The 10650-nt window shown below is 33.5% G+C and overlaps 1 long non-coding RNA gene across 2 annotated transcripts; it reads right to left on the minus strand.

Moving 5' to 3' along the window:
- Positions 1 to 7559: 7559 nt before the first annotated feature.
- Positions 7560 to 8564, minus strand: LOC113338976. Of its 2 annotated transcripts, none has more exons than XR_003354902.1 (3): positions 8449 to 8564; positions 7783 to 7947; positions 7560 to 7668 (listed from the first exon to the last, which is right to left on the minus strand). It is a non-coding gene; the product is annotated as an uncharacterized LOC113338976 (long non-coding RNA). The 2 variants fall into 2 exon arrangements; XR_003354905.1 differs by having other exon boundaries at positions 7560 to 7703.
- Positions 8565 to 10650: the final 2086 nt, after the last annotated feature.

A 10650-nucleotide genomic window follows, 5' to 3' on the forward strand; every position in this document is an offset into this window, starting at 1 on the left:
CCATAAATTTTCCTCGTGGCATAGAATGCATGTGCTACAATCCAGATAGACAAAAATTCGCCCCGAAAATAAATTTTGTCTTTATTAACGTATTCGTTAGATTCAAAATTGGGACTAGCATTCACTTGTTTGTTTTGTTTTTTTGATAGAAATTTATAGACGTAGTAGCAGATGGATAATCAAGAAATAAGGTTGAGTTATTTATAAGTTGTTGTTGATGGGAAATTACCTAAGTGAAATAATATCGGAAAATGCTGAGTTGACAGCCAAAAAATATACAGTTGAAATTATCAACGATGATATTGTACGTAGTTGGCTGTTCGCGTTAATGATGGGTTTAGAAAATTACGGTTTACGTTGTTGTGGTAGTTGTTGCTACAGACCTCATGTGATAACCATCGTCAGTTGAGATGTATGTATGATCATCTTCCCACAAATAGTATTACTGGCTAGCCAGTGGTAGATTAGATAAAGTGAGGAAATTGAGTTTTGTTCTGCTGTTAAATTTAAGAGAAAAAGAGTCAAATAGACCGAAATTAAAAACTGGTCGCGGTAGAAAAAAATTAATATGAAATTAACTAATGTACCCATGAACCATATTCCCTTTATCTATTACACTCTCAAAAACATGGATCATTTCCTCTCTTATTTCTTCACGAGCATGAAATCGTCTCTATCCTTCTGCATCATCGACCTAATCAAAACTTTCTCTCCTTTTACATGAAACTTTCTTCTTCACATAACTTTCTTATGAGTTGGTGAAGAAGAACATTTTATGTAAAAAAAATAAAGTTTTGACAAGGTGGATGACAGAGATGGATGAAGACGATATTCTGCTCATGAAGAAAGATAAGAGAGGAAATGATCCATGTTCTCGAGAGTGGTTCAGTGTCGTAATTTTGTTTGTATATGTTTAGTAACTATGAAATGTGGGAACTAGTACTAATAAACAAGAAAATGTCTCTCTATTTCGATTGCCTATATATATGCTATGAACTTTTTTTTGCTAAAAGTTCATATGACACTACGCAATGTGATTTATATTAATTAGTCGAAACTGGCTTCATCTTTTTTTAGATTGAATTAAAATTAGTTTCATCTTTATTTAAAATAGGATGTAATTGGTCTTGTCCTATTCTAGATTTAATTAAAATTTGTTTCATTTACCTTGAAGATAGGATGAAACTGGTTTGATCATACTCTAGAATTAGATAAATGTGCATAAACTTGTATTTAAGAGGCAAAAGTGAAAGCAAAAAGAGTGTTGAAGTAATTTTAGAATGTAACTTAGATAAATCTCAATGAACTTTTCACGTGTTGTAATAATAAAGCAAGCTGAAATCGATTTCATATAGTTTAGATTGTTGTATACATGTATTTTAGTCAGAATGCACAAGATGAAACCAATTTCATCTGATTTTGGATTGTGATATGCCTGTAATTTCTTCAATATATGCAGGATGAAACCGGTTTCATCTAGTTTTAGACTGTGATATACATATATTTACATAGGAATACGTGAAATGAAACCAATTTCATCTAGTTTTAGACTATGACACCCCGAATTTTTCGTCAGAATATGCAAGATGAAACTAGGTACATCCTGCAAATGAACCAAGTGCGCCATACAACTTGTTGAGGGAACCACGGGAGAAGATTGGGAAGACGACGAAACAAGAGAATGTAAAAGTCTTTTTTATAGATTTGAAGATTTTCTTATATCCAGAGGTAAATTTTCTTATGGTTGCACTACTTCCATAGTATAGTATTGATAGGATTTAGCCGACATCAATTAGTGTTTGGAAAACCATCAATAACGGGATTGTGATATGTTACCTTTAATACACACATTTGTCGTTGTTTTCATATGATTAGGTTGAATTTGGTTTTACTCGTGTTTAACCATGATGAAATTGATTTTATCCTATTTTAGATTAGGTTGAATTTGGTAAATCACCCATATGTTGATTTGGTTTCCATGAAACTGGTTTTACCTTGTATTATCATAGTTTTAGCAATCTGATAATGTTTTCTGTAAAGTGAACTAAAATGCGTGCCAAATACCATGTTTTCGACCTTTAATTTAGTAATTTTTTCTTCATCAACTAGGTATTAAATAAATCAATTGTAAAGGTGGTTGTTACTATTGATGCTCCGATTGTTGTTCAGCGAGTCGCGTGGATTACCTTTAACTCATAGTTTATTCACAAATTACAAAAACCAACAACAATGGCCGGATGCTTGATTGTTCGTATTCATCTCCGTTTCCATTATAAATGAATTATACGTGGTTGACATTCTTCGTTCATATCGATTTCGAGTTGTGCTTTGAATTCAATTTCATTTTTTTCAACTTAAAAAAATGCTTTAGTAATCTCCTCTGTTGTGAAAATTTCTGGTACCTATAATGAAAATAGGCATTCTCTATGGTCATGGAAGTAGGTGGACTAATGGACTCGATGTTGAAATGAAGTAATGGTGGTTTGGAATAGAAGTTCGTGTAAATTCTGACTCTGAATAAGATGGTTGTGGCCGAAAGGTTTTGGAGAGTTCTTCTTTTATTTATTTTTTGAAATTTCTCTTTCCCTTCATCCCAATTAAGTTCTCTGTATATATAAACACATAATTCACGCATCAAGATTTTTCCGACGAACCTGTGGTTTAAATCTATCATTGCCTCCTACCATCTTTCTCTTACTAGCTTGATTACTTTTCTTTTTTAGTTGGGTTTTCTTTTGTAAGCCGGTTGATGTTGGCTAATCTTTATTTATTTATTTTTATCTTTTAAGGGATGAGATTGATTCTACTGATTGATTGTTATTATTGAATTTTAATCATTAATCTTTTGTCTCTTTCCTTTTTTCTATCTAGATGAAAATCACGATCAATTCTACCTCTGCTGGACAGCGAGCTATTTCTAACTGTCCGTGTCACAGTATGGTGCAGACTTGCATTTTAAAGTACATGTCCATGTATGTTTTTCACCAGTGTCTGTGTCATCACAGTTTCACTCATTCATCTGAGTCCATTACAGTTACTAGATATGGTAGAGTTAACGAGATTCTTAATTAAACTAGATGGGGAGATTTTAGTCCACTGTGTGAATATTAATTTTAGTAGGTGTTAAGCCCGTGCTTTGCACGAGCCTAGATATCTTTTGGGGAAAAAAATGTTTTGGTGCTAGGGAATTTTTAGCAATTCAAAATTTGATGCTGGAAACATACTAAAAAATAGGTAATCAAATATCTACTAAAGATGATTATATTAAAAATAGTCAATTATTAAATTAAAAATAACAAATGTATAGTTAAAACACTGCATGAGATAAAATTGGACAGACTTCATTTTTGCAGATAACAATGTGGCACACTACAAAAAACACGAAATATATCTTTTTTTTTCTTTTTGTTTTATTTTAATCAATACATGAAACACATCTCTCTTAATGTTTATTCATTCTCTAACAGACGCTTACTTCTTTGTACATCCTAGTCTATATCATAGATGCAATTCCCTAAAAAACTCAGTTGCAAGAAAATATGATACTCAATCCAAGTTTTGTCCATTACAACTATATGTATCTACACTTCTTTGCCAGATATCCATGTGGATACTTCATCTTTCCATGGTGAATTTTTTCGTTCATATTAGACTCATCAGCCGTAATCAGGTAATCCGGTTCCACCCCTTGTAGTGCATCCTCTGCTGCCTCCCTTTTTTTTCCTGGATGCATGAATTTGCAATGTCAGCAATTTGAAAATATTTTTTTATGATACATGAGTTGCATAACAATAAGATAAATATACACATATCAGTATTCTTTTCCTGTATTAGTTTGAACGATTACATAATTTCTAGTCCAGGGGAAGATTATTCTCAGTTAATTTTTAGATGTTGTAATTGTACCCAAGTACAGCTGCATCTTGTAATACAAAGAACATAACGAAATTGCTTCTGGATTGAGTAAAAAAATAAATGGACTAAAATTTCCAATAAAGAGGGGGGTCACATGATAGCCATGGGATGCGTAAGTCTAACAAAATCAATAAGAGGCTTTATCAAATTTTCTTAGTATGTTATGCAAGACTGGATGTTCCCGAAGCTAAGATTACACGTAATTTTTAAGATTACATGCAATTTTTATAAATCTGTCATAGCAGTAGTTCGAAAAGTACCTAATGTATCTTTAAAAAAAGGACAGCCTAAACCTCCACGACCATCGACTACTCCCTGACCTCTCAGGTATAAGTAACACAATCCAGTTAAATCCAGCGATGTTAAGACCATATTACCTGCCACAATATTGAAGTGTCAGAGTGTCGACACCACATGGTCTTACTCGAACAATTTGTGAGTATGTACCACAATAAAGATATCTTCAGAAATCTTTACAAATTTCAAATATTAGTCGATACTATTTGGTTTATGGTAGCGTATTTGAACCTGTTCCAGGATGCTTATGAAATCTAAAAAAATTATCTAATTTCTGAAAAGGGTGACTTGTTCAGTCCACCAGTTTTTTAAAAAAAAGTCCAAAAACAAAGATCTGATGCAAGAACCCAAAAGAATATGGGCAACTAAGGTTTGATACCTGTTGAGTGGAAACCCTATTACTCATGCCCATGTCTTAAGAAATGGAAGCACGTCCCTCCTGAGCTCTTTTTGTAGACCATGTTGTTATCCATTCTACCTGTGACTGGTCAACCATGTCAAAATCCTCTCCAGCAGCCTAATCTTGATAATGCCAAAACCCCCATATAATATTGGACTTGCGGTTCCCATCATAAATTTCTCTTTGAAATTTCCAAGTTCCTACAATCAAATTGTAATTCCTCAAAATATAGAGCTCTTTGCAACCTACAATGCAATCTAGTGGTTTTCTTGGTGAATTCTGTTATTGAAAAAGGATATACGACAACCTAACTACTGTCTAAAAGTCAGCATAATACAACAAAGTAAGTCTAACTCATTTAGTACAGAAGAATCCTTATAACATAAAAAATAAATCTAACTTGTGCTTTTAAGGAAAAATACACTAAACACAAAAGAAGAACATGGATCTACTCAAATTTTAGGACAATCCAGTTATAAGATAGTCCAGCAAATTGCAATGAAATATAAAAAAGGGAAAAATACAACTGAAGTTCGAAATAATAGTCATCTCATGAAAAGGGATATGACCACGTGAGTAGTAATGCAAAAAAACTGAAGGAGGAACTCGAACCAAGATGTATAAAAATATTACCGGATTAAAACCCTAGGATTTCACAAATAACTTCTACTTTTTTAATCATGAATAGCTACATCGCTATCTCCGCTCTCCGTTGGCAACTTTACTACTTTTCAAACATAACAAATAATTAAGAGAAAAACCCAATACAAACTAAATGGTTCCACCTGTAACAGACATCATTACCTTAGAAATTTATGTTTTTTAGCCGCAAGACAACAGGAATAAGAAATTATTTTTCGTCTTTGTGGAGTTTACCATAAGATAATCGGAAAAAGAGAGTATTCACGGCTGCGCCTATGTAGGGTTTCGTGAGAAAAAAAGAAAAGATGGAGACTTCCCGTGGCGGTGAAAGGGAGAGAAGTTAATTTCGTTAATTTTTCGGTCCGAATTGGTGTGGAAAATACGAAAAATCGGTGGTGGAAAAAAGCCAAAGGTTCCTATTGGTTGGAATATTTTCGGGTGGGGCAAGAAGCTCTAAGAAGAAAGCTTTGTTCAACTTTTAACCACAAGAGAGGAAAATCACCTGAAATCATATTATTAATGAAATGACCAAAGTTTTGGTGTAATACCCAATTGAGGAATATATTAGAAAAAGTATCTTTTTAATCGATGGGTATTTAAACAGTGTAAGATTTTACTCATCTTAGATCCAGAATTTTCTTTTTAAGAATTATTGGACCAATTTTGTGTAAATTTTAACGTTGAAGAAGTAGGGGACTGGGATTCAATGGTTTTTAGGTTTTACTAGTGTCGTTCCCATGCGTTGCACGGGCTGCATTTTATTTATGCTGAAAATGTAGAGACGTGTGTCTCTTATTGTGTCAAAATGTAGTATCTGCTTGCATAGATTTCGCATAGTATTAATAACTCGGATAGTTGTAGCTGCAACTTAAACGACTTGGGAAAATTTTTAGTTCAAGATAATTGGATTATTATATTAGATGAAAATATAGAGATGGCAGAGTATTAGCACATCAGATAGACAAAAAGCCCAATCTTTTGCCAATCTTAAGTATTTTGAAGTTGACAACTCGCATAGTTTACAGTACGTTACTATTTAGTATTGGCATCAGGAATGCTACATAATTCACCACCTCTTTCTCATTAAGTGTTCAAATAATGAAACAACTACTGAGAAACAGTTACTTGATATTCATTTTGTGACTACATGGATAATTTCCTCACATTCTATATCAATTAATGTTTACACGGTTGCTTCTTAGTACATGAGCTTGGCAGCAAAGTGTATACAGATCCTTTCAGTACACACTGCAAACTGTTTCCATTGTTGTTAATGTCTTTCCGACCCGGCCTCCATCTTTGTTGACGTCCCCACTGTCACCATAACCACCTCCACCACCATCGCCCGCTGAAATAACCAAAAGAAAAAAAACAAAAAAAAAAGTTAGTTATTCCAATTCGGTTAGTGGCATTTCAAAACAACATGAGCAAAGAATTCTTAAATGTTTTTGTCCCGATATGTTTTACTTTGTAATTTCACCTGATATATCTAATGAAGAAAGATGCATTGGGAACCCTTGGTGCCACAACACCGTGGGGGAATCATACAAATAGTAATATCAAGCATGCCATTTTTTTAGTCCATAATGCAGACACATAATGCAGTATAGTACTCCAGAAATGATTGAGAAGCATACATTTATCTGACATAAGGCCTGTCCCTACAACAACACAAAAAATAAAAAAATAAAAACTCTCTCAGCTCATGAACAGCCAAATTTGGACCACCAGTGTGACTGGAAAAACTACATCGATTCCAAAGTTATTATTCTCATCACTATGAGTACGATATGATGATCATGATTAATAGGTCAAGATGGATACCGCTTTTAGGTTGTATTAATCTCCTTGCTTGCATGGTTCCCTAACCTAAAGATAAATGCAAATGTAGACGACAGCTTAAAGATAAATATATATATAACGAAATCCCGGCCATAGTGATTTTTCGTGTAAGCGATACTAACTATACTTTATCAGAGATACCATCCTCTATAGGAAAGGAAACATAAAGTGCTGAAAGAATCTACTTTCCGGTAATTCAACCGCTTCTCTCTAATGTGAAGTCTCTCCTCGAGGCAGTAACAGGAAGCCCTGTGCAGTTTAAGTTACAGAAGTGTGAAACCAAAGTTAATAGTAAAATCAAAATTGGTTTTGAATTTACCAATGGATGACAGCAATTAGGGGGTATTTTCTGCTGTCAAGGGACATTCAAAATCATAGATAGAAAATTTATATTTAGGTTTGGGAATGTTAGTAAGATGGGCAAAGCAATCAGCTGATAATTCAGCTACCACCGCACTTGTAATTAATCCAATGTATATCAAAACTAATTAAGGGAAGGAAATTTATGAACTTACCATAAAAGATGATTAATATCTGACCATAATACTTCTTTAGTCCTCCACCATGATACTCTATTTGATTAACAAAGTGTTGATTTTATCATGATCTGAACTCCATATTGTTAAACAATTAGAAGAAAAATACATTGTTAAATTGATTTGATGCATACAGAAGAGGACACTTACATTATTCACGGATCAAAACACTTATCAGTAACTCGTTGTAGCCATAGTGAGAATTGAGAGCATTCGACGCCATTTAATCCGCATCAATACATTCTTGTAGTTCTGGCATCTTTTCCACTATTAGTCCAACATTAGCAGCACGACAACATCCTTGAGCCAAGATATCTTCCGAAAGAAGTTGCACAATAGAAAAAAAAGATGAATACAACAAAACTCAGTATACAAAAAGTAAAAGTTTCATTAATCTTCTCAACAGAATTTTTTGGTCATGAATTATCCTATTTGTCATAATACTGAATTCCAGTAACTTGGAAATGAATTTTACTTGTCAGAACTCAAAATAATTAGTTACCAACTGTAAATAAACATTAGTTTCTACAATAATGGCACCAACAAATCTATCTGAATTAACATATAAGTTTCGTTGTTCGTGAATACCAACATGGAACCTAAGCTCTCAATATTAAACGAATCTATCTAATCCCATTCTGGGGATGGGATAATTTAGAAATTAACAAATCAAACGGATAGCTAACTCACATGAAAATGATAAAACTTCGACTCAATATTAAATATAATTTCAGTTTCTTCAAAAAAATTAAGTAATATTTTGATTCTGATAACAGAATCCAAAGAAACAATATTAGGATAAGAGAAAAAGTGTACCTAATTTTATAGAGGATTTTCGCAAGATATCTGTGAATCCCTCAAAATCAACTCAGCATATATTTTTCCATTTCATCTACATCTAATTCTGCTACGCGAACTGAGATGGAGATGTCTTCTGAAATCAATGCCGCCTCCACTTTAAAACACCATATTATCACAAACAAACTTATATTGACAGAACTGGATGTTGAAATTCCGACTCACCCATGCTTCTTTCTCATGAAGTATTTGTCATTTTATCTTTCTCAATTAATTAAATAGGGGGAAGAAAATTGGGAGAGGAGAGGAATGACGAAGTATTCAGGGTTTGACATAGCATATGGAATAACGAAAAAGATGATTAGGATGTTATATGAGACATAAGGTATCTCCCACCTGGCGTGAGTGCTGAAAAGCGTTAAAAGTCATTTGAAACCCTCGATTTCCTATTCCTGCAGAGGAAAAAGTACCTTAATAGTTGTTTCAGCGCCACCAAAGAACTGTTTCACGTATTTGCAAAGAGAAGATAAGATAAGTATTAACAAACAATGCAACAAATCATAAGTTATATGTAACATGTAAAAGATAGTGTATCTAGTTCTCGGGGGTGTTGGAGTACCTGGTTAACAATGCATAATTCTAGTTAACTCTGAGAAAATAGTCCATCTCACACAGATAATATAGCTGGTACTATTAAAAAATCTCACCAGATTCGAACTGGTAGAGCTTGAGCTCCAAAAGACAACCATTTAATCATTAAAAAAGGAGCAAATCCAGTTTCTATTCATGAATATATTTCATGGTTCAGTTTATAAGAACACGATCTAAAGGTCACGAAGATTACTTTGAAAATCAACCAAAACAAACAAAAATAATTCAAAAGAGCAAGGTTGGAAAACTGGAACCTCGATGATGCAGATGCACTTTCGATTCTCCATCACCTGCGGGATTAAAAGCAGAACAAAAGAATGATATAGCAAAAAGAACATAGAGCTAGGAAGAGGATGCAGAGGGTGGGGTGGAAGTGAAACTCATAATTTAGGGTTTGAAAAGAAGGGTGTGAAAAAAAAAAACACCGAAAATATTTCAAATCCCTCAATTTCTATTGGTAGGAGGCCAGGAGCTCTAGAATTCAAACTTTTGGCCTAATTTTCATTCTGGAGCCAGTATTTCGTCCTCGAATTATATATACAATTCAAGAGAAACTCCACCAAGGCACCAACTAATTTTGAAATTATTGGGAGCACGAAAAATGGGAATCGGAAATCATTTTTGGAAAAGTCCCTTTTGAGATGTTAAATCACATCATCTTTATCATCTACAAACAATTTACCCAACTGAATAATGTCGCGTGGGAATACAGAAACAAAAATTCTCTATGACTATGGGAGAAGCTTTAAAAAAATTTAATTTTTTTTAATTTTTTGATAAAAGAGGAACCTTTCACTAATGGAAATTGAAGGTTACAATGAGTTTAAGATCGAAAATAAGAGAATACAAAGTGATAAGAACATACCGTAAGAGTACAATACCGAGAAATCCGAGAAGAGAAAGAGAAGGATTACCAGAGTAAGACAAATACAAGTATGAATAAGATCCGATTAAATCGGAGGAAGAATGCTTTTTCGCGGAATTAAAATCCAACTATTTAGTTTGTTTTTCTTCTTTAGAAAGATATGCTCCCAAAATAGGAGTGATTTGCTCAAATCTCTTGAAACTAGTTATGAAGCTTCCGTCATCAAAGAAATCACCGATGAAGATGAAGATTTCGTCGTCGGAGAGCATCACTATCGATCTTGAAACCCAATTCAATAACCAAGAATCGCCATTAAAGCGAAGATAAACCTCAAAAGAGTAGATAAAACCAACATAATGGTGTGGTTAAGAAGAAAACATAATAAAAATTAAACTATAACTACTAACTAACCTAGAAAATAAGAAATTATGAAGAAATCTGCTCAGATCCAGTCCAAAATGAACTAGATCTCAACAAAGAAGGGTTGTTCTTGATGGATTTGTTGTTGAAGAAGGAGTGAGAGAGGGGAGAGAAAGAAATTGATAATAATTTTTAGCAGTGGGAAGTCCTTTTAGATTTTTTTTTTCTTCCATTACCAAAGAGGTAAATGACTTCCCACATTCCACTTAAGTATATGCTTCTTTCTTTTTTATTTCTCAATAAAAATAAGAGATACTTATTAAGTGTATGTAGAGTGTACATGC

This window comes from Papaver somniferum, chromosome 1 (assembly GCF_003573695.1).
Source record: "Papaver somniferum cultivar HN1 chromosome 1, ASM357369v1, whole genome shotgun sequence".
Taxonomy (NCBI): Eukaryota; Viridiplantae; Streptophyta; class Magnoliopsida; order Ranunculales; family Papaveraceae; genus Papaver; species Papaver somniferum.